The sequence below is a fragment of the Alexandromys fortis genome, unplaced genomic scaffold (assembly GCF_014885135.2).
Source record: "Alexandromys fortis isolate MF-2015 unplaced genomic scaffold, M_Fortis_MF-2015_v1.1 scaffold_131, whole genome shotgun sequence".
Classification (NCBI taxonomy): Eukaryota; Metazoa; Chordata; class Mammalia; order Rodentia; family Cricetidae; genus Alexandromys; species Alexandromys fortis.
Window position 1 is genome coordinate 2,080,787 of NW_026068023.1, and position 24,333 is coordinate 2,105,119.

The following is a 24,333-nucleotide window of genomic DNA, read 5'->3' on the forward strand; positions in this document are numbered from 1 at the left end:
AACCCAAAGAAAAACCATATAGGCATCCTCCTGAATATTAACCTTCATCAGGCGATGAAGGTGACAGAGACAGAGACCCACATTGGAGCATCGACAGAAATCTCAGGTCCAAATCAGGAGCAGAAGGAGAGAGAGCACGAGCAAGGAACTCAGGACAGCGAGGGGTGCACCCACACACTGAGACAATGGGGATGTTCTATCGGGAACTCACCGAGGCCAGCTGGCCTGGGTCTGAAAAAGCCTGGGATAAAACCGGACTTGCTGAACATAGCAGACAATGAGGACTACTAAGAACTCAAGAACAATGGCAATGGGTTTTTGATCCTACGGCACGTACTGGCTTTGTGGGAGCCTAGGCAGTTTGGATGCTCACCTTACTAGACCTGGATGGAGGTGGGTGGTCTTTGGACTTCCCACAGGGCAGGGAAACTTGATTGCTCTTTGGGCTAATGAGGGAGGGGGACTTGGTTGGGGGAGGGGGAGGGAAATGGGAGGCGGTGGCGGGAAGGAGGCAGAAATCTTTAATAAATAAATAAAAAAAATATTTAAAGGTTATGTTTTTGTTAACCTATGCTGGAGTCTATCATTGTCTCTGATGCTACTGCTTCCATCTGGCAGTGGGGAGCTTAGAGAATGGGTGGGTCACCTGATGCACAGAATCTACAACCTTGGAGCTTGAGAGTGCATGCGTCAGATATAAGAATGTTGGACTGGGGCTGGAGAAATGGCTCAGTGGTTAAGAGCATTGCCTGCTCTTCCAAAGGTCCTGAGTTCAATTCCCAGTAACCACATGGTGGCTCACAACCATCTGTAATGAGGTCTGGTGCCCTCTTCTGGCCTGCACACATACACACAGACAGAACATTGTACACATAATAAATAAATAAATAAATATTTTTTTAAAAAAGGAATGTTGGACTGGCATGAACAGATAGCATCTCTAACTCACGTTCACAGAAGACAATCAGGAATTTCACTGAGTAACTAGAAGTGTATGCTGAACTGGTATTAAAGATAAGGGAGGCAAATATGTGCTGTAGATAAGAAGAATAGAATACTGCCTAGTAGACACATCTTGCTCTGTAGTTTCCACAGGCTTTGACACTTTTAATTCACTCATGCATTTTTGGGTGTTGTTTTTCTGCCAACACAGAAGCTGCACCTGAATCTACTGTTCTTTCAATCAGTAACTGATGTGGGATTCCCCTCAGCATGCTGTGAATACCATTAGTTAATAAAGAAATTGTCTTGAGCCTGTGATAGGGTAGAGTAGAGCTAGGCAGGAAAAACTAAACTGAATGCTGGAAGAAAGGAGGCGGAGTCAGTGAGAAGTCATGGACCTGCCAGAGACAGACATGCGGAAACCTTGCCCTTAGGCCACGAGCCCAGTGGTAAAATATAAAATAATGGAGATGGGTTAATTCTATGTGTAAGAGCTAGCTAGCAATATGCTTAAGTAATGGGCCAAACAGTGATTTAAATAATATAGTTTCTGTGTGATTATTTCTGAGCTGCTGGGCTGCTGGGAAACAAACAAGTGACTCTGTAGTTACTAGACTGCTTCTCAGGAAGTAGCCCAGCAGGACTTCTATGTTCTGCCAGATCCACCTCCTGCGGCACCACTAAATGTAGTTTTTAACTAAATATCATATTTACCAATGAAAACTCAGGAGTCTGAGACTGGGGTGAAAATCTGCTAGCTCAGAAGGATTGAGGAGCAACTCATTGACCTTCCCTCTTCTCTGGCATCTCAGAAAGTGTCTCTTGCACTGCTCCAAACCAAAAAGGACCAACACAGTCAAATCCCCTTCCTTCTACTTACTGTGCCTCTCTATATATACTTTCCAGTTGCCCTCTGACTCTCTATGATTACTTTCTCTCATCTAGTTGCTGGCTCCACATCCTGACCCAAGGTTGGTTGGTTTTATTTAATTGACCCAAAAATAAACATGGGGTTCACAGTGTGATCATAGATCCTGCTACATTTGGGGACTCTCATATCACTGTCTTTTTTCAAGACTCTCATAGAGTCTCATAGTTATATACTATGACAGAAAAGGCAGCCGTTTCACATACAACTGGGGGAATTGGTACATGGGCATTTGCTGTTGTGTGTTTGTCTTACATAATACCATAAATAGTGACTGATACTTTTCTGATTCTGTAGCATACTTATAAATATCCTCTACTTGCCAGAGACACAATTGAAAATGACAAGAATTACTATCCCTTTTTAAAAAAACCTCATCCTTAAATAGATTTTTTTCTATGCAGCTCACTTTTACAAACAAGTATAATGGGTTACAGTGAGTAATCATATTCTATATCCTCTACCATGGAGATTTCAGATGTATCCCGACATTTCCACTCCAATTTCTGATGTTGGAAGGGCTACTTGGCTCACTCCTGTACTTATTAGGATGCTATCCCAGATTAACTTCAAGAGAGTACAATGTGGAATCATTCAGGCAATGTTTTAGATGCTGCCCTGTCCACATGCAGAAAACAGAGAACCTGGGATCTTTCTAAATCTTACTAACTTCTCTTTGTGTTTTTTTCTATTTCTATCCATTCACCTTTGGATGTCACTTTCCATTGCAGCTTAACAATATTCCACTGTGTATATGTACCATACTCCCATTATCCATCCATCATCTGAAGGACAATTGGGATGTTTTCATTCCGAACTGTTGTGAATAGAGTAGTAATGAACATGGCTGAGCAAGAATTTGTGGAGTAGAATGTCAAGTAATATCTCCAGGCTGCATTGGGCATTTATCATTATTATTTTGCAGATAACTTAAAAAACACACATTCACTGAATTTTTAATTTAAATGACTGAATTCTTACTTTCAAAGCATTGTACTTTCCCCCAAGTATTTGATCATCTTTTTTTATTATTATTTATTTATTTATTTATTTATTAAAGATTTCTGTCTCTTCCCTGCCAGGGCCTCCCATATCCCTCCCCTTCCCCCAATTAACTCCCCCTCTCTCATCAACCCAACGAGCAGACCTGGTTCTCTGCCCTGTGGGGAGTTCAAGGACCACCCACCTCCATCCAGGTCTAGTAAGGTGAACATCCAAACTGCCTAGGCTCCCACAAAGCCAGTTCGTGCAGTAGGATCAAAACCCAGTGCCATTGTTCTTGACTTCTCAGCAGTCCTCATTGTCCACTATGTTCAGCGAGTCCGGTTTTATCCCATGCTTTTTCAAACCAGTCCAGCTGGCCTTGGTGAGTTTCCGAAAGAACATCCCCATTGTCTCAGTTTGTGGGTGCCCCCATCGTGGTCCTGAGTTCCATGCTCGTGCTTTCTCTCCTTCTACTCCTGATTTGGACCTTGGGGTTGTAGTCCGGTGCTCCAATGTGGGTCTCTGTCTCTGTCTCCTTTCATCGCCTGATAATATACAGGAGGATGACTATATGTTTTCCTTTGGGTTCACCTTCTTATTTAGCTTCTCCAGGATCACGAATTATAGGCTCAATGTCCTTTATTTATGGCTAGAAACCAAATATGAGTGAGTACATCCCATGTTCCTCTTTTGGGGTCTGGCTTACCTCACTCAGGATAGTGTTTTCTATTTCCATCCATTTGCATGCAAAATTCAAGAAGTCATTGTTTTTTACTGATGAGTAGTACTCTAATGTGTATATATTCCATACTTTCTTCATCTATTCTTCCATTGAAGGGCATTTAAGAGTATCTAAAATGACTTTTTTGGTCAAGGTTTTCTTAACTTCTGTTCTCTACTGCCATATACCATAGCTGTGACAATTTTTATGCTACATTGTTCATTTTCCATTTCTTTCATTAAATTATGAACACTAACAATACTAAATGACTTGTTCAACTTTATCTATCTTGGTATTAGTTTGCTCATTTAACTCCAAGAGTATTTGAAGTAGTTCACATATTCCTTTGTGTTAAATAATAAATAAATAAAGGTTTCTTTTTAAATTTGCTTACAATATTAAGTGCAGAGTACAATTTAGTAAGTAACTAATTGCATTCTGTACTTCCTTTTACTCTGACACATGTTATAGAAATAAATCTCCAGGGTGAAATATTTGTAGATGAAATTGGAAATTGAACCATAACTTTGCATTTTCTATGTTGCTAGATCTCTACTTTTGATAAATAGTCCATTATGTTCTTCAGTATTTCATCTGATCCTTGATGAGACACAAAATAATCTTTAAGAAAACAATACTTCATGCAAGATGGAGTTTATTTTGTTTTGGTAAATATAGTTAAGAATTCATTTATAAACTTGAAAAGTCATAATATAAATAATAATCACAAATTGTAGCTTCAGGACTTCTTAGATTCCTGGATAACATAGGTAATATGTATCAGCAAAGTGGGATGTGCTCATTCATTAATTATCAGAACTGACTTGAATATTTCATTACAATGACCGATGTTTTGGGGACACCGAGATTCTAGTCAGTAGGTAGGACTCTCTGGATGTACATCATATACTTTTTACTTAATAAAAATAGGTTTGGAGGACTGGACAGATGGCTACATGGATAATAGTATATATTGTTTTTGCAGGTTTGGTTCCTAGAACCCACATTGGGTAGCTCACTATTGTCTGTAACTCTAGCCTCAATAAACCCAACACTTGGTAACTGCACACACACACACACACACACACACACACGAGAGAGAGAGAGAGAACTAAAAAAATAAATCTTTAAAAAACTTAAAATCTCAAAATCGAATTATTTTGCTGTTGTTCACTGTTTATCTTTTTGAGGACAGCTGATATCATCTGGATGACATCAATTTAAGGATGAGAAATGTTCTTGTGTTCAGAATATCTTCTCTGCTTGTTTGAAAATTATTTCCAAATTCAATACTAAACATGAAACAACTAGGAGGAAGTTTCCTGGGCAGTCTTAGGGAATTGGAACAGGCAAGTGCTGCTGAAAGATACGTGCAATTGATATGCGTGAAACATGAGACATGCATGCATTTTACACAGTCATTTGAGCAAGAATTCTTGAGTAAAGGATAATTCAGTAAATTTACATGAACAATCTAAGTATAAATAACAGATAGCTCTTAAACTGGTGTCAAAGCAGGAATGATAGCATCCATTCTTGGACATCAGGCTAAATGTTTACTCATCAAACAATTAGTTCTCGGAGTCTTCATTTTCAAGTAAGCAGTCCCTCCAAAGTCTGGAAAATAGGAGGGTTTTTTTTTTTTTGTTACAGTTTAATGATGTAACCACAGAAATGAGCTTCTATGAAAAGGGTCTTTTCCACTGAGCAAAGAGAATTTGGGAGATGAATTCACTGCGGCTGCTTGTCAAACTCCAATGAAATGAGCGAGGCCTCTTATCAAAATGAAGGAGAGATGAGTTTCTGAGCTCACTGCTCATTTCCTTCCTTTGGAGCTGTCGCTGGTTTTCTTGAAGCTATAAACGATGCTGAAAGAATGCAGACTAGGAGCTAATGAATTTTATGCAAGGCAATCAGAGAAAAGCATACTTCCCACTGTCATCCTGTTTATGGAGGGCTTTTAAAGAAGCATATTAATACAGGAAAGTCTATAGAATGCACAATGCTTGATCAAGTCTGGCAGGAAGAAACTGTCTTTCTGAGCAGGGCAGGCTCCAATTTCTGTATCTGTGTTTCAGCTGAAGAAGCTGGAATTGATAGGGGGACTGTTCGCAAGGGAAGACTAGTGTTAGACCATATTTAGCCCTATTTACTTAAGCACAAGTTACTGACCAGAGCTTTAATGACTTACTGTTCAGTGCAAAGATACAGGTATGGCTTTTACTCCATCTTGTTGAAGAGGGAGGTGCATCTTATTTACCCAAAGGAATAAAACTCAACTTTAAGTATCTGGACTCAAAATGGGTCTAAACCTCAAATAGCTGTAGTTAAAGTCTGTGTTCAGTGTAATACTAAAGCCCTGCACATTTTGTATGCAGCTAATAACCCCGATGATTTGGCAAAAAAAAATTGTGATGTTATTTAAGAAGCTAAAAAATGTATCATAAATATTGTTATCATTTTAACCAATACACAGAAAAATTTTATTTGGTGACTATATAAGAACAAGAGAACATCCCCATTGTCTCAGTGTGTGGGTGTACCCCTCGCGGTCCTGAGTTCCTTGCTCGTGCTCTCTCTCCTTCTGCTCCTGATTTGGACCTTGAGATTTCTGTCCGGTGCTCCAATGTGGGTCTCTGTCTCTGTCTCTTGTCTCCTTTCATCGCCTGATGAAGGTTAATGTTCAGGAGGATGCCTATATGCTTTTCTTTGGGTTCTCCTTCTTATTTAGCTTCTCTAAGAACCGAATTATAGGCTCAATGTCCTTTATTTATGGCTAGAAACCAAATATGAATGAGTACATCCCATGTTCCTCTTTTTGGGTCTGGCTTACCTCACTCAGGATAGTGTTTTCTATTTCAATCTATTTGCCTGCAAACTTCAAGAAGTCCTTGTTTTTTTTTTTTCCTGCTGAGTAGTACTCTAATATGATATTCCATACTTTCTTCATCCATTCTTCAATTGAAGGGATGTTCTATTGGGAACTCACCAAGGCCAGCTGGCCTGGGTCTGAAAAAGCCTGGGTTAAAACCGGTCTCGCTGAACATAGCCGACAATGAGGACTACTGAGAACACAAGAACAATGGCAATGGGTTTTTGATACTACTGCACATATTGGATTTGTGGGAGCCTAGGCAGTTTGGATGATCACCTTACTAGACCTGGATGGAGGTGGGTGGTCCTTGGACTTCCAACAGGGCAGGGAACCCTGATTGCTCTTTGGGCTGAGGAGGGAGGGGACTTGATTGGGGGAGGGGGAGGGAAAGGGGAGGCGGCGGTGGGGAAGAGACAGAAATCTTTAATAAATAAATAAAAAAAACGAACACATTACAGATTAAAAAAAAAGAACAAGAGAATAGTTATTTAAACTTAATGTGGTTTCTTTGTAGACGGTGTGTTTGATTAGAATAGTAGAAGAGGCTGAAATTAAAACAACCCCATAAAATAGCAGTTTGTTCCATTGTTCTATTTTATTTCATTTGCCTTTTCTTTTTAGATTAGTTATACATAAAGAAAATTAGGCATGAGATAAATGTAAGAAAATCAAACTAGGAAGAAGATGGTCCTGTCTTTGAGCAACTGTACTTTAATTGGAAAAAGTCAACAGAAAGGCTGTTTTTTTTCACCTGGAAAATATGGTAAGGATGGGCAGATGGATTATAGGGTGGGAAGGCTGGTGCTGTACAGACCAATTCAACAACAGTATTTTAACATTCATGAGGCAAACTGCAGAATAATTTAAAAGACAACTGAGAGTTTGAATCACTAAGTAACTAATATTTCACTGTTTTAAAAGTGCTTATCAATATTTCTATATCCAAGATCAATAGTGTCTTTTTTAGGTTAATTTTGGTATCAATACAAAGGCAAAAACTTCTATAGAGTTGTACATGAATGTGTTACCAGAATACAAGGGAGTTGAGAATACTTTCTGTAATGGTGTAGGAGTTACTTCTGTTTATGTGTTGCTTTCATTGCTTAATGAATAAAGAAACTGCCTTGTCATTTTGATAAGGCAGAACTGAGGTACGTGGGGGAAAACAGAACTGAATGCTGGGAGGAAGAAAGGCAGAGTGAGAGAAGCCGTGGATTCTCCACCTTAGATGGATCCCGGTAAGTCACGTGGCAATACACAAATTAATGGAGATGGGCTAAACTAATATGTAAGACTTAGCCAATAAGAAGTTACAGCTAATGATCAAACAGTAATTTAATTAATACAGTTTCTGTGTGGTTATTTTGGGTGTAAGCTAGCCGAGCTGTTGGGATGAACAAGCAGCCTCCCCAATGCAACAATGTAAAAGATTGCATTTTGGTGAAATATATTCACTGGTCTATATTTCTTCCTTTCCTAAGTAAATAGACTGAGAACTCATACCTAGGAGGCTATTCATTTGGATATCTATGCACCTTTTTCAAGAGGGCCCTTTAAAAAGTAGATATCAAGTTAAGTCACAATTACATATATATACATGTGACAATGCTTACAAAATTGTTTAGATATCTAATATCAATGACTCATGAGTTTGAACAAAAAAGTTATTTCAAAACATTTTCCTCTGGTTATCCTTGCAAAGAATGGCAGTTTAGGAACAATTATAATATTTAATTTTTATTTTGATTTCAATGCTAGATATTGAATTCAGGTCCCAGTATATGCTAGGGAAACACTGTTGTGATACAGAATAACTGTGGAAGTCAGATTCTTTTCTGTCCATATTACTGGTCTAGTGCATAAAAGAATTTATGGAATGACATAGCAGGCCACTCATCAGAAAGTTGTATTTAGTAAATGTAAGTACATGTTGAGTAGGAGTGCAGGAAGCCCAGTGAAGGAGAGCTACACTGACTCAGCTGGGGCAAACTCTTCATGGGTTAGGAATGAGAACCGAGTGGGATCTTCAGTTGTTTTATTTTGATTTAAATAGTTCTTAAGGCTATCTCAAGGTCTCATCAACCAAAATTATGCCCTGATTACAGCAGCAGTCTAGAGCCATGTATACAGAAACCAATTTTCTTTTAAATTCTTTCTTATTGTTTAAATGGCACCAGTGGAATTCCATCTGGTTATGGATTTTCAGGACCTGTGTTTAGTTCAGTAGTTTTATGGCTGGTGGTTTCTTTGAAGATCCATGAAGGAAATGGCTCTTCCTTACTGATTGGCTAGGAAGAACAGGATATTAAAATGGTTTGCCTCAATATGATCAAAATAACGATGAGCATTATAAATTTGTAGATGTGGCCCTTATTCCAAACTCCCTGTGCACTAACTCTTTCCTATTGGCATTTAGTTATCACTGTGTTTATTTCTAAGAAAAAGATGACAAGTCATCTAGGATTAATAATAGTAGACAATAGGATTGAATAACTGAGAACATTTTTCATAACTTATAGTTGCTTTTAAACACATAAAGAAGTTTCCAAAACTTAAAAAAGACAATTTAGATTTTATAGTGATATTATTTAACAACAAAGAATTACTTCTAAATACAATGAGGAAGGAAACAGTTGTCATTCCTTAGATCATTAGTTTTTTGGATGAAGCTCTAGAAACTGGGATATATTTTATTTAGAGAGGCATAATTTTAGGATTTAGAAAAATGACCTCTTGATATTAAAATCAGCAGTGACAATGGCAAAATGAAAAAAAAATATACAGTATAATTTTAATCCTTCATTTTTCTATACTAACTGCTTAGGTACTGTTATTTTTCTCTAAAAATTTAACATTGATTATTTACAGACCACCTTTATCAGTTGTTCTGAATTTGTATTGAAATTAGTTCTGAAATTGTATTGTTTGTTGTATGAGGCAACTTGTTCATTCCCAGCTTCCCAAACTCGAAATAACCACACAGAAAACTGAATTAATTAAAAAATCGCTGCTTGGCCCATTAGCTCTAGCTTCTTATTGGCTAACTCTTATATTAATTTAACCCATTTCTATTGATCTGTGCATCGCTGTGTGGCTGTGGCTTACTGCCAAGTTTCCATCCTGCATCTGTCTCTGGAAGGACTACATGTCTTCTCTCTGACTTCACCTTTTTTCTCCCAGCATTCAGTTTAGTTTTCCCCACGTAGCTCTGTTCTGCCCTGGTTTAGGTCCAAAGCAGTTTCTTTATTCATTAACCAATGAAAGCAACACATAGAAGGACCTCCCACACTGTTTCCCCTCTTCTGTTTAAAAGAAAGTAAGGTTTTAACTTTAATATAGTAAAATTACATATAACAAACAGGTATCAAGCAAGAATTACAGTTACAATATTTATATATACTTTATCTTTTATCATAACTAAGAAAAACTATAATTATAACTATCTATTCTTCAACTCAATCAAAGGCTCCAGAAAGACATATTACCTAAGTAAACATGAATTGCATTGTAAGCAACTTCCAAAACTCCAGAATTGACAGAGACATTTTGCTACCTGGACAGTACCCCAGAGCTCTTCTGTATCATTGGGACAACCATCTTCAGCCTACAGGCCCATAGTATCAAGCAGACTTTTCCATGAAGCAGGAAATTTCAAAGACAGTACCACCTATATTGTCAGTTTGTTAGTCACTTTCTTCTGTGTCCTGCAGAATGTCTAGCAGATTCTTTCATCAAGCAGGAACCCCAAAGGATCGCCTCACCTTTAGGCAAGTTAAGAAATCATTTTTCTATGGATTCTGTATGTCCATTTCATACAGAATAACATCAAGCAGTTCAGACAAGAGCAGTTTTCTTGCACAAATAGCTAACCAATGACATAAGGAGCCTCTTTGATGTTCATCATCCTCTTGAAGTAGACTGATGCTGCAGGAGAAGATGTGTCTCACTCATGTCATGAAAAGTCCTAACTTCTTAAAAGAATTTAAATGCTATTTTCTGAATGTCTCTGAAAGATTTGAAGAATGCCTATCTAACTGAAATATATCTTTATAAATCTGGAAAACCTAACAGAAATGACTACAAGTTTGACTATTATAGATGATTATCTATTAACCTGTATTTCTTAATTATCCATTACATTTTTAGATAAAATGCATAATCATAATATGTTAATCACAAGCAGAAATATACATATAATAAGATTGGATTGACCTAAGATTTGTATCAATATAGAAAGGTCTATACCAATGCAAATCTCTATAACATATCCCCCTTTAAATGTAAAGAAACATTTAGGGAATTTGGGCATAGTTCTCTCCAAACTGCTTTCTGCTTTATGTTGGGCAAAGTAAGTTTTGGAGGTGTTTATGGTGCCCTTTCAGGGGGTTTTGGTCCATCAAACCACATTAGCTTGGAATGAATCCACAGGTTCTCATCCTCTGTGGAAATAAAAGAACTTTTTTCCCCCAAAGCTATATATCCTTAAACACAAATTCTGAAATCAAGATACCTTTAAAATATATATTATGGTTTAGCTTAGCAGCTCATACAATGAAATGTCTCTCTGTACCTAGCTCCTTTACAGTCAAATAATTCAAAGATAATACAATAATATACATAATCCAGACTCTCTGTGTATGTTCCATCTTTATGTGGCTTAATTTTTGCTTCATTATTTTTTTCAACAAGTTCAATATTTACTTTATTATCTTTACTCCTTTAATCTATGACTGTCTGCAGTCTTATACTACATTTACTGTCTCTTTACTCTTTTTCTCCTCTCTCCCAAGCATACTCACATTTATTCAACACTGTGACCCATTTAGAGGTCTTTTCTATCTGAATTTATCTTTATTGCATATCTGTAATTATTCTTTGACCAGGAGCACCTTTTTTATTTTATTATTATTCTTTTTAAATGCTAACTGGGTGTGGCTAAGACCAACTCTACACGCCGCTTCGTGCAATCCAATATGGCAGAGACATGTTCGTTGTCTCTGGAAGCTATGCACATTGCCCCATTTTCAAGCACACAGAGGTTCTATGTTGCCATTAAGCAAGTTGTAGCACTCTGCTCACAAACCCCATTTAAATACTTGGCCTCCTGAAAGAGCCAGAGTTTGTGCTGACAGCACAAACCAGTAAACTGCTGTTTCAAAACCATGAGTTTTTTTTTTTTTCTACCTTTGAATCAGGAAAAACTTCTCTTAAAGGAGCCACAGTGTTAAGCCGTGTTTAACTCTACTTTTGGCTTGTTTGTTTGTTTGTTTGTTTGTTTTTGCCTAGAATTCCTTCCCAAACTCAGGTTTTAAGTGGATTTTAGTTGAGTACATTGGCTCCAATATTGTTGAAACTACTTTGAAGTCAGCATCTACTGACTTAAAAAATATATGTGAAGCATCTGCTTTGGAATGTAAAGGCTCATTGTTTTGGTTAAGTAAAGCTTAGTGCACATTCAAGTGACTAACTACAAATAATATGAACTTTGAACTTTTTATTCTTAACATCATAATGCCTTAAGCAATGTTTAAATTATGAAGCATAAAGATTTATCCATATATTTGGTTTAAAAAATCTGAAGTTCATTTTTGTACACTTAAGTCATGAACTTATAGGAATGGATTTTGTGTTTGGAAGACTGTCACCATTACTTAGATAGAATCTTAATCCTAGGACTTCTGACTTGCCAGTCCCTCACACATTACCTCTCTTCTCTGAAGCCTTTACAAGTTCCCCTAGTCTATTTCACTGAGCTCTGGTTATTCTCCAACTTAACATCACATTGTCTCAATTTATCTTAGCCTGAGGAAAGAAATTTAATTGGCTCTCAATTCCAGTGACCAGAAAGTCTAAATGACCCATTGCTTTCACCTTGGCAAGACTTGCTTGGCTGTGCAATGGTGTAGCTAAAAACTGTTAAATGAAGCAGCTATGAGCAAGAGGTCCAAACACCTGATGTCTTTGCTCTGTAGAACCTCTCATGGGAACCAATCCAGAAATGCCTGCTCCCACAAAGCAACATTAATCCCCATGCAGCTGCAAACTTCATGACCTAAGAACACCTTCTGCTTCCTCTCACTTTTGAAGGTTCTGCCACAACACAGGAGGTACATTTCTAGAAAATGAAACTTTGGGGAACACATCACAGCAAACTACAGTATAACACACCCACACACATGTTCTGCTAAATTCTTTTTCTTCATTGGTGCCTTAGGTATACTTCATCTTTGATTTTCTATAACCATTTTAGAATAGCTTGTCAAATTTTAAACCAAACCCTATGATTATTTTGAGTAAGAAGGCAGTGACTATCAGTAGGGAAAGGACGAGGGTTAAAGTAAGTGCTGGTGTTTTCACTGCTTTATCGCCTGGATGGCCCTTTAACAATTGCACATCTTTTCTCTGTATGGGCTCTGAAATGAAAGAACTCTCCCAGGGAACCTTACAACATTTGTTGCTGCATAAATATATGGTTTTACAAGCTTTTTTCATAATTGTTTATTGACAAGACATAAAAATCACAATATTTTTTCCATATTGACCTTAAAACCACCAATCTAGATATATTCTCATTAGTTCCTTTGAATTTTAGGTAGGTCATTTGAGTCTTTTCAATTAGAACAGCCATAAATAATGAAAATTTTAATATTCCTTTTATGTTCTTTATGTTTCATCCTTTTACTGGTTTTTAGACTGTGAGTTAGATATTCCATAGAATATTTAGTTGACGAAATTGAATCATTATTACATTTTTCTCACTTTCAAAAAAATACTTCCTATAACTCATCAGCAATACTTGCTATAGACTATTCGACAGATGTGTTTCATCATGTCTCATTAAGTTAGCTTCTTGACCCAATTTGGTAAGAGATTTTATCTTGAACCTACATCTGCCTTCTCTCTCTCTCTCTCTCTCTCTCTCTCTCTCTCTCTCTCTCTCCCCAGTAGTGACGGAAATAATAAGCTTTCCCCTTTCACTTACTATGATTTTCCTAAGGTCAGTATTCTTGGTTCTCACGGATAGATATGAAGTATTTCTTATAAATTTTAACAGTTGAAAATGTGTTATTTGATGTTAGCTCTTTCAAAGCCTCACAAAATTCAGAGGTCAGACTTTATAATTTTTGGAATATAGTCAAAATATCCCCTTGTGCTGCTCTGGGTTTCTGTAATATCTTGCCATCTCTAACTTGATGGGTTTGGGTCCTGTCTCTTAGTTTTTCTATTATTTGCCAATCACATGTACTCCTTCACGCATCAATTTTTGTCTGGTGATCCAGTGAATTGCTCTTCCACTTAGCATTTCATTAATTTCTGCTCTTTGCTATTTTCTTCTACTAATCTTAGAATGTCCTTATTTTCTCAAGGTCTTAAATTACATCATTAGGATATTTATTTGAGAGTCTCTGACTTTCATCCCAGACCACTTTCACTTTTTAATATAATTTTTATTCATTCTCTGAGAGTTTCAAAGAATATATTTTTGATCACACTGATCCTCATTCCTCCCCTTAACTCTTTCCATATCCACACTCCTCCTCCACATCTCCTCCCTCATGTGCTCTCTCTCTCTCTCTCTCTCTCTCTCTCTCTGTGTGTGTGTGTCTGTCTGTCTGTCTGTCTTCTTTCTTCGGGAAGTAATCAGTTCTCCATAAGCCTCCCTTGGACTGGTGAGTTCCTCCCCTACCCATGCTAACTGGCTATTTTTTTTTTTTTTTTTTGCCGATGTTGTGCAGGTAATCAATACCTGCTGTGAACTCATGAGTACAGACCTCCTGTTAATTTCAGAAGACATGGTTTTGCTCCACCCAACTACTGGTTCTGTCCATCTTTCCATCCCATTATTGGGGATGGTCATTAAAGTCTGGAGGGTTGTGGTGGTGGCATGTGTAGATGTCCCATTTGTGGCTAAGCACTCTATGAACATTTCTTCTCTGCACTTTGGTCAGTTGGGAGTTAGTGCATTAACCATCATCACAGCACATAGACATTTCTATGATGAGATACAAGCCCTGCACTAGTCTATGGGTTTTACAGGTACAAATTTAGAGACTGATGAGATACTGTGTCCATTTTTTCAGAAGAATAGTTACAGGCAGAACCATTTTAATTAAATTTCTTGTATTCTGACAAGTTGTTTCTCATTTGCTTTTGAATCTGGGGAATTTTCTTAGGCAAGTCACTGATAATTCAAGAGGACATTTTTCAATCTCCCTGTCTTTGTATAATCTCTGCAGTGTTTTTTGCTGTTGGTTTTTGGTTTTATTCTATTCTAATATCATGTAAGTTATTTCTATTTTTTGTCTCTGTCTCACAGTTTTGTGGCTACAGGAGTGTGTTGACTAATTCAACTCTCAATTCCAACTGGTTTATTTTATTTTTATTTTATATTGTATAACACTTGCATGTTAGTACTTCTTGTATTTATATTATGGGTCATGAAAGCACCTCTAAAGTAATTGTCCTCAGAAATGATTGCTAATTGCTATTACTCAGCTGTCATTTTGTTTAATGTATTGATTAGTTTTTTGTTAACTTGACAGAAACTAGATTCACCTTGAAAGAGGGAAATCTGAGTAATTGCCTCCATCATACTGGCTTATGGAAAAGTCTGTGGGAAATGTTTTGATTAATACTTACTGTTGGAAGGTCTAGACCCTAAAGGTGGTACCATCCCTAGGCACTTGTGCCTCAGCTGTGTAAGAAAGAAGACCAAGCAAATCATGGAAAGAAAGCCAGTAAATACTGTTCCTTAGTGGTCTCAGCTTCAGTTCCAGCCTCTGGGTTCCTATTGGAGCTCTTGCCTTGGTTTCTCTTGATGATGGCTTGGAAAATATAAGCCACATGAACGCTTTTCTTTCCAACTTGTTTTTGTTCATGTTTATCTGTAGCAACAGAAACAAAACTAGGAGGCTTAAACTGTAATAGTTCTTTTTCTCTTAGTTTTTCTTTGCTCAACTTGGTTTTTACTTTTTACGGCACTAGTTCCTTTTATGCATAATTCAGAGATTTATTTTGCATTCTACCTTAAGGAGTATTTTTTCTTTTTCTGTTTTCATTCTAATTATCTAGACATCTTGTGGCTACTCCTGGATTTTCTTCTTAAAAAGAGAATTAATAGAAGCAATTATTTTCTTTTTCTTTTTGAGAAGACTTTTTGAAGTATCAAATATTGTATTTTGGATTTTTGCCATTGCAATGAGCACCTGAAGTAATATCTCATGAAGAGGAAAGGTTCATTTGTGTACAGATTTGGAGATTCCAAGGATTGGCATCTGCAGCAGCTACATTCTGTTGAAGGTGTCCAAAAATGGCATGTTAGACAGAAATCTAGCAGCAAAAATCATATTGGAGACTTAGGTAGAGGGAGGAAGACATTGAGAAGGCTTTATATTCCATTTTGAGGACATATTGACTATGTGACCACTCCTTCTCAAGCTCCTTTTCTGATTTTATTCCCTGTCTCCTTTAATTATTGGGACTTCCCAGGTTTTCTTCTTAGCTGTTGGGATCATTCTCAAGGGGCAAACCTAGAAATCTCTATTAAAAGTTTTATTATGTGATTGAATTTCTGCACAAATTACCTGAAGACCTCTCCATTATTACTGTGTCCCAACCTTTGTACCATTTATTTAATGCTGCATTCTGAATCCTCTGCTGAAGTGAAGGAAGAGTCATATGTGATCCTATCTTCTTCCCAAATCAATAAATATACAAATTATATTAACTTCAATTCCCCTCGCAATCCTCAATGTAGACCACTTATTTTCTGTTCAGTAGATTTTGACAGCAGACTACAAAACAGCCTTTACTCTGGGTCTGGTCCCGACTAAGCCATTCTCCACATGGCAGCTAGGCTAAAAGCTCCCAGGCATCTATATCCCTCATTTGTAAACAGCAAGCTGAATCCCACCACACCTATCACTAAACTCCCCAGTCTCTTTATGGATGTCAGGATAAAATGAAAACACTTTCAAAACAAGGTATGAAGTTCCTGCATACTGAGTTACAGAGGCCCCTGGCTTCCCCTTCAGCCTGTCTCAATTGCTTTCCAAGGACATCCTGGGCTGTCCTTCTTCTTCCCTTAGACTCTCCTGTATGCAGTTTTTGTGCCTGGGAGTTTTTTTCTCTTAAATTCTTTGCTAACTTCTGTACTTTTTGCAGATTCCCATCCTCTCTCTGAATTCAGGTTACATGTACCTCCAGTGCCTTGTGTAACATGCTGAAGTAGGGGTGCCCTCTTTCTGGAGACACTGGTTGAAACCCCTCCTTACCTTAGAAGTAGGGATTCCACCACAAAATGGCAGCATTTTCTGTGAAACTTGCCAATGTAAAGATGACAATTCTTTCATAAGTAGATAATTTTATATGCAAATAACTATGACTCAGATTTAAGGCCTTCCGGTGGTTAGTACTGGATTTTTTCTCCCAGATACTCTCTGGGAATCTCATAAGTAAGACTATTAATTTTGTTTGCAATGGAGATATCCTAATTTCCTACATCCCTATGATCTGAAGTTTGAATTAAAATCTTCTTGAGTACTGATCAAGAATCATACTGAAATCTCATCTGAAATCCTCAGCAACCAATTGAAGATAATAATCTCCTACCTGTGATTATTGAAAAGACAATAAAATGAGACACTTTTTCGAGAAAGTCTTTCTTTCTGATCATCTCTCTTGCATTTAACCCTTTGCTTATAATCTATATTAAAATCTCTTTTAATAAACTCCTGCCTAGATTTCTCCTGGCTTGTTTTTATTTATTTATTTATTGATCGATTTATTTTGCATCAAAGACAAGAACTGTCTGGTTGCCTGTGTGGAGGCCTCTGACAAAAAATGTTCAGGAAGTTTTAGGCAACATCGTAGAGCTGTGTGTTCTCCCTTGGCAATGCTGACATATCCGCTGTGGTGGGTAGAATGAGAATGGCTTCCATAGCCTCAAATATTTGAATACCCAGCCCCTAACTTTGTAGATGGTTTAGAGAATAATTAAGATGTGTGGCCTTGTTGGAAGAGATGTATCACTGGAGGTTTTGAAACTTCATTTTAAAAACCCATGCCAGTCTCTCTCTCTCTCTCTCTCTCTCTCTCTCTCTCTCTCTCTCTCTCTCTCTCTCTCTCTCTCTCGTCTTTTTCTTCAGCTAGCTTTCTCCTGCTGTCAGATCATGTTATAAAACTCTCAGCTACTGTTCCAGAGTCATGCCTGTCTGTCTCTCACCATAATAATCATGGACAGTCATTTTAAAAATGTCAACAGGCTCTCAATTAAATGCCTTCTTCTACATGCTGTTTTCTTCATGGTGTCTCTTCTTAGCAACAGAACATTAACTAAGACAGTTATTCTGTCTCAACCACCTTCATGCTCTAATTTACCATAGAGTACTAGACTACAAGCCCTTTGAGGGAAGACATGATGCTCATATCACAGATTCTTATTAATTATTTAATGAAAGGTGATAGGGAAATTATAATATTTTATTGAACAGAAATTGAGTATAAAGGGCTGTAAATTCTATTTTCCTTTGAAAAATAGAATTATCCTTTGGAGAATACCTCATGTTTTCTTAATAAGAGATTCAGAAAGAAAGAGAAACAGCAGTCTCTATGTAATATCTGTCAGTGATAACTTAAATTATTAAATTGTCTTCAGGGAAATGAAGTGTGAAATTATGTGATTTATTGTTGATACATATTAATCCCTAAACAAGGCACTGATACGCTTAACCAATTAATTTCTTGATATTTTTATAGTACCATTTAAACCTATTTGTCATCAAGAATAAAATCCATAATGTTTTCAGAATTGACCGACATTTTGACTTGTTGACCATGTCAATGTGACTACATATAAATTGAACCCTGTTTTGACTCATTTCTGAGTGAGTAGGGCCATTGCAATAACTACTGATTCTTTAATGACACTTCTTATAAAAGGCTCACATTTTGGAGTCGATTTTAATTCTGGCCTTAGTTCCTTTTCCTATTGTTGTGAGAAAATACCCTGACAAAAGCAAGTCAGGAGAGATAGGGTTTATTTCAGGTCACAGTTCTGGGTAAAAGGCTTTCATATCAGAAAAGTTAACACAGCAAGAGTCTGAAGCAGCTGGCCAAACTGCATCCACAACTAGGAGGCAGAAAACAATGAATGCCTGTTCAGGTTCCTCTCTCTTTATCCAGTTCAAGATTTTTGCTCAAGAAATGATCTGGTCCACAGTTAAAACAGGTCTTCCCTTGTGAAAAACCCAATGCTCACAATCATTCTCAGGGGCTAACCTGAATCTAGAGGCCTTCCCTAGTCTGCCCGGAGGACTATGTGATTTTAGATTCTGTCCTGTTGAAAAACAACACTAACTGTTGCAGTATCCTTCATCCACAAGTCTTCAACTTGTCATAAAATTTCTGAGCAAAATGTGAGTGTTTTAAATAATCTGAAAATAGTGTGCATGTTGAAACTGTTAAGTCATGTACATCTGTGTTTTTAAGTTCTCCATTTTCCTTGATTTGGAGTTTAGAATGGAAGATATTAAGTTTCTAATTCAAAACAAGAAACTATAGAAAATCTGCTGTCATGTAGAAGCTGTTCAAAAACTGTAATTATTCTCACAAGCGTATAATATTCATACAAACACACACATATCCCAACTGCTTTAAGATGATTTGTTTACTTTTTTCTGTAATCACATGTTCTTTCCCCACACTGTCAGAGTTGGATTGTTTCCATGAGACAAGAAAGAAACACAGAGCTCCTGTCAGTCCAAAAATGTTGCTTCAGGGAAAGGAATTATAGACCCCTCATAACTTCTTTCCTTACTAAGGACTTTTTTTAAAAAGTAAATATAACAAGCAAATAGAAAATGACAAAGAGCAGTGTGAGTCACTGCTTTTGATTACACATTTAATCCAACATTCTTTATATTATGTTCAATGAAGCTCTTAAGAATGCTACTATTTCCTGCCCGGCGGTGATGGTGCACACCTCTTTAATCCTAGCACTTAGGGGGCAGAGGCAGGCGGATTTCTGTGAGGTCGAAGCCAGCCTGGTCTACAAGAGCTAGTTCCAGGACAGGCTACAAACTCACAGAGAAACCCTGTCTCGAAAAACAATAAATAAATAAATAAATAAATAAATAAATAAATAAATAATAAAGGAAAAAGAATGCTATTATTTCCCATATTTCTATCGCTCCAATCCTCTCCCTCCAGGTCATCCAAGAGATCTTCCATACTTTGTGCCATTTTTTTGCATGCAAGCCCATTGGAGGCCTGCCTCTTTCTGAATGGAATTGGAGAAGGAGCAGATGGGGAGAGGGGTAGATGGGAAAGAGGAGGGGATGGGAGGAGAGGAGAGAGAGGAAATTGGTTGGAATGTAAAATAAATGAAAATAATGTCAATTAAATACAAAATTAAAAAGAATGCTACTATTTTTATGACAATCACACTACCTTATAAATATGTAAGCCAGTATTAGAATCTATAGAAGCAGTGTAAGATAAAAATGAACAGAATTAAAGAAAGAAAAGGTTGTAGTAAACCAAAGACACAAAGAAATTATTTTTACTTGATAGAATAAAGAAAAGACAGTATAGTTTTAATAAAAACCTATATTATCAATCTTAAACAAGTAGTTTCCAGTTCTAAAAATAGGTTAATCAACTATGAAAAAAAGGGTTTTTTGTTTGTTTTTGCTTTGTTTTGTTTTTGTTTTTTTTGCCTAGCAACTCAGCGGTGATGACAATTTCCCATTAAAGTGAGTATTGCATTTCTGACATATTTTGAGTAAAATTATCAAGGGGAGAAGAAATGAGGATGGTGATTTCTTTCTGAGAGGCAGTGGGAATATTGTACATTTCAGTGAAAGAAGTCAAGGACAAAAGGTGAAAACAATGGAATTAATGACAATCCATATGAGCCAGTGTTGTTCACCTCATCACTACCTAGGGTTCTGCTTTAGCATCTGGACTCTTTGCATCTATGATTATTTTGCAGCTAAACATGTTGAAATAGAAAATGCTTAGGCATATATCAAAACAAATGAGAAGCAGGAAACAAATACTTAGAATGGTAATAGATGTTAAAAGATTTAATAATGGTGCATTGAGCAGGGCCTGTTCAGTGATATTTTGCTTAAATACCAAAGTTTTCTCATAGTTTGAAATGCTCAGGACAAATATCTTTAAAATGTCACTGATGACAGCTTTGTAGAACAGCATGAACCCACCGTCCTTGGGAAATGTTAAACACTGATGGCTCTCAAAAAAGTGAATGCAATTCTCTTGAATTTAATAGGAACTTTTTATTTGTTTATTTATTTTACCTAAATGCATGACCACAGAGAGGCCATCCATTCTCCAAGTGGAAGCAAGCAGGAGTAATACGTCAGATTGATTCTGAAGAGAGAACGAAGCAGCAGATCAAGATATATGTACATCTAACAAAAACTGAGGAGTCAGACGTGGGTGACCAGATGGCCAGCAATGCTGGGAAGAAGACAACTGGAGGACAAGAATGAGAGCACACAGGTGTGAAAGGTGACTGTGTCATTGTGTTAGCAAACATGAGGGGATCTGGCCACATATTGATAGCTATGAAGCCAATACTTTTTTTTTGCTTGATATAATTATACACACTTATTTTTATTGATTTGATAAATGTGTTTTTTGTTGAAAATAAACTTTAAACAATGTGTTCTCATCATGGCTGTCCACCTTCTCTACCTCACCCAAATCATGCCTTCTTTATCTCTCTCTTTAGAAAACAAAGAAGCAGAGGAAACAATCAGAATAAAAAAATTTGAAAATAAGAAACAAAAAGAAATCAAAATAATAAAATAATATATAATAAAATAATATTATAAATAATAGAAAAATTATAAAAAACAAAAAGCATACACGCATAGACACACACACACGCACGCACACACACACACACACACACACACACACAAACCAAAGTAAAAAATCATAATATATAAGTAAAGGCCAGTAAGAAAAAGATGCCTAAACAAAGCAATGTGAGATAAAATGTCTATAGAAATACCATAGAGTCCATTATGTGTTGGCCATGTATTGAGGGTCATGGGGCTTCCCCTTTAGTATGGTTTGTATAGCCAATGCAACTCCATAAGAGAAAATCTTTTTTTAAAAAAAAAAAAAAAAACATTTTTCTTTCCTGTGAGGTTATCAGTTAGAGATAGCTTCTTGGTTAGGGTTGGCAGCTCATGTCTACTTCTCTCTCCCGACACTGTGACCCTGTCTGGCTTGAACCTGTGCAGGCCCTGTGCATGCCTTCACTGTATTTTTCATTTCATATGTGTGTCAATTGTGTTGTGTCCAAATGACACTATTTCTTTGGTGTCCTCCATCCCCTCTGGCTCTTAAAATTCTTCTGTTTCTTCTTTTCCATAGTTCTGTGAACCCTGAGAGGAATTCATCCCAATTAGAACTGTTAGATAGTATTTTACTCTCTGCCTATTGTCCAGTTGTGGGTCTCTGTATTAGTCTCATTACCACAAGAAGAAGCTTTTCTGATGATGGTTGAATAAGGCATTCATCAATAGATAGTGCAGAATCTAGTTGGGAGTCACTTTTTTTGGCTCTGTTCCTTTGGCAGAACAACAGTATGTGGTTTTATCCTAGGCTCCCACCTATCTAGTCTCAGGTACTTGGCTGCTCCAACAGTGTCCAGGAATGGGTTTCATATCATGTACTGGGCCTTAAATCCAAGGAAAATGGATACGCTCACAGTATTTGTAATCCTGTTGTACCAGCATATCATGTAGGCAAGTTATCATTGTAGAATAAAGGGTTTATAACTGAGCTGGTGTTTACCTTTCTCCTCCAAAGCTTTCAAATTACCTTCCAGTACCATTCATATTAGTTTGTAGAGGTGACGCGCTAGGCACCAGCATCTGCTCAATTTCTCCCTGTTAAATGGGGTATGTTAGTGTTGTTTTAGCACTAGTGCCTTACCATCATCTAGAGTTCATAGGCCAAGCAGTTCTTAAATGAATACAGTTTGTGTGTTGTTATTTCGGGCATAAGCTAGCCAAGCGGCCGGAGTGTTGGGGACGCAGCCCCGCTGCTCCTATTTCAACACATCAGTTTGTGGAGAGGAACCAATAGCCTTGACAATAGCCTGAGATACTTGGGGATTTCCATGGGGTCTCTTTGGGCCAAACTTAACTATATGTAACCCATTCCCGGCACTTGATATGTCACATGGTGGTAAAAGATGCCTAGCTGGGGGCATTCTCTCCGCTATTGTTCAGTGACTCCTTTTATATTTCTTTCATATGCGTATATATTTAAGAAGTTTATACAATAGTAGGTTTCCACATGGCCCCTCAAATGGCCCTTAGTGTTAATTTACATCCTCATATTCTTTCCCTTATTCCTTTTTTCTCTGCCTCTGCATTTGATTCTCCTGTTTGTCTCTGTCTCTCCATGACTATACAGTATTTTCCTCCTTTCTTGGGAGAACCTCTTCTTCCTCCCAGTCCTTTTACTCTATCTGCAACCTCTGTGGTTATAGGGACTCTAGCATGCCATCAAAGCTAGCATACACATATAAAAGATAGTACATACTGTATTGTCTTTTGGGGTCTGGGTTACTTCACTCAAGATAATTTTCTTCTAGCTGAATCCATTTATCTGCAAATTTATTTTTTTAAAAAAATAGCTAAATCATTTATCTTGTGAACATGCATCACATTTTCATTGTGTCTTCTTCTGTTGGTGGACATTTAGGTGGTTTCCCCTTTCAGCCATGATCAGAGATGCTCAAGTATCTCTGCGATAGAACAAAACGTCCTCTCAGTATTCACAAGAGTGGCATAGCTGGACTGTGAGGTCAATCTATTCCCAGTTTCCTGAGGACCTGCCACACTCTCACCAGCAATGGATGAGTCTTTCCCTTGCTCCCTTCCTTCAACAAGATGAGCTGTCATTTCTTTTGCTGATCTTAGTCATTCTGATTGACTTAAAGTGAAATCTCAAATTTGCATTTCCCTACTGACTAAGGATGTTGAGTATTTCTCTAAGTAGATCTCAGCCATTTGTCTTTTATTTCTTGAGAACTCTGTTTAGTTTTGTACTCCACTTTTTAAAATTGGATTAATTGTTTTCTTGGTATCTAGCTTTCTTTTTATTTCTCTCTATTTTTTAGATATTAGTCCTCTATCAGATGTATGATTGGTAAAGATCTTTTCCCAATCTGTAGGCTGCCTCCTTTTACATATGATGGTGTGTGTCCTTTGCCATGCAGAAGATTTGCAGTTTCAAGAGATCCCATTTATTGATTGTTAATCTTAGTGCATGCATTGTCAGTGTTCTGTTCAGAAAGTCTTTTCTGAGGCAATGAGTTCAAGGCTATTCCCCACTTTCTCTTCTTTCAGATTTAGTGCGTCTGTCCTTAAGTTGAAGTCGTTGATCCATCTGGAGTTGAGTTTTGTGCAAGGTGGTAACTATGGATCTATTTGGATTCTTCTACATGCACTCATCCAGTTTGACCATTTGTTGAACACAGTGTCTTTCCCCCAGTGTACATTTTTAGCTTCTTCATCAAAAATAAGTGGGCCAAAGGTGTGCAAACATATGTCCGTGTCTTCGGTTCAATTCCACTAAACAACCTGTTCATTTTTGTGCAATACCATATTGTTTTTATTACTATTGCTCTGTAGTACAACTTGAGACTAGAGATGGTACTACCTCCAGCAGTTTTTCTTTTGGTATTTAGTATTATTTTTAGCGATCCTGTTTTTTATTTATGTCTTCATATAAAACTGAAAATTGTCTTTTCAGTGTCTGTGAAGAACTGTGTTAGTATTTTGATGGGAATTGCATTGAATCTGTAGATTGTTTTTGGAAAGATAGGCCTTT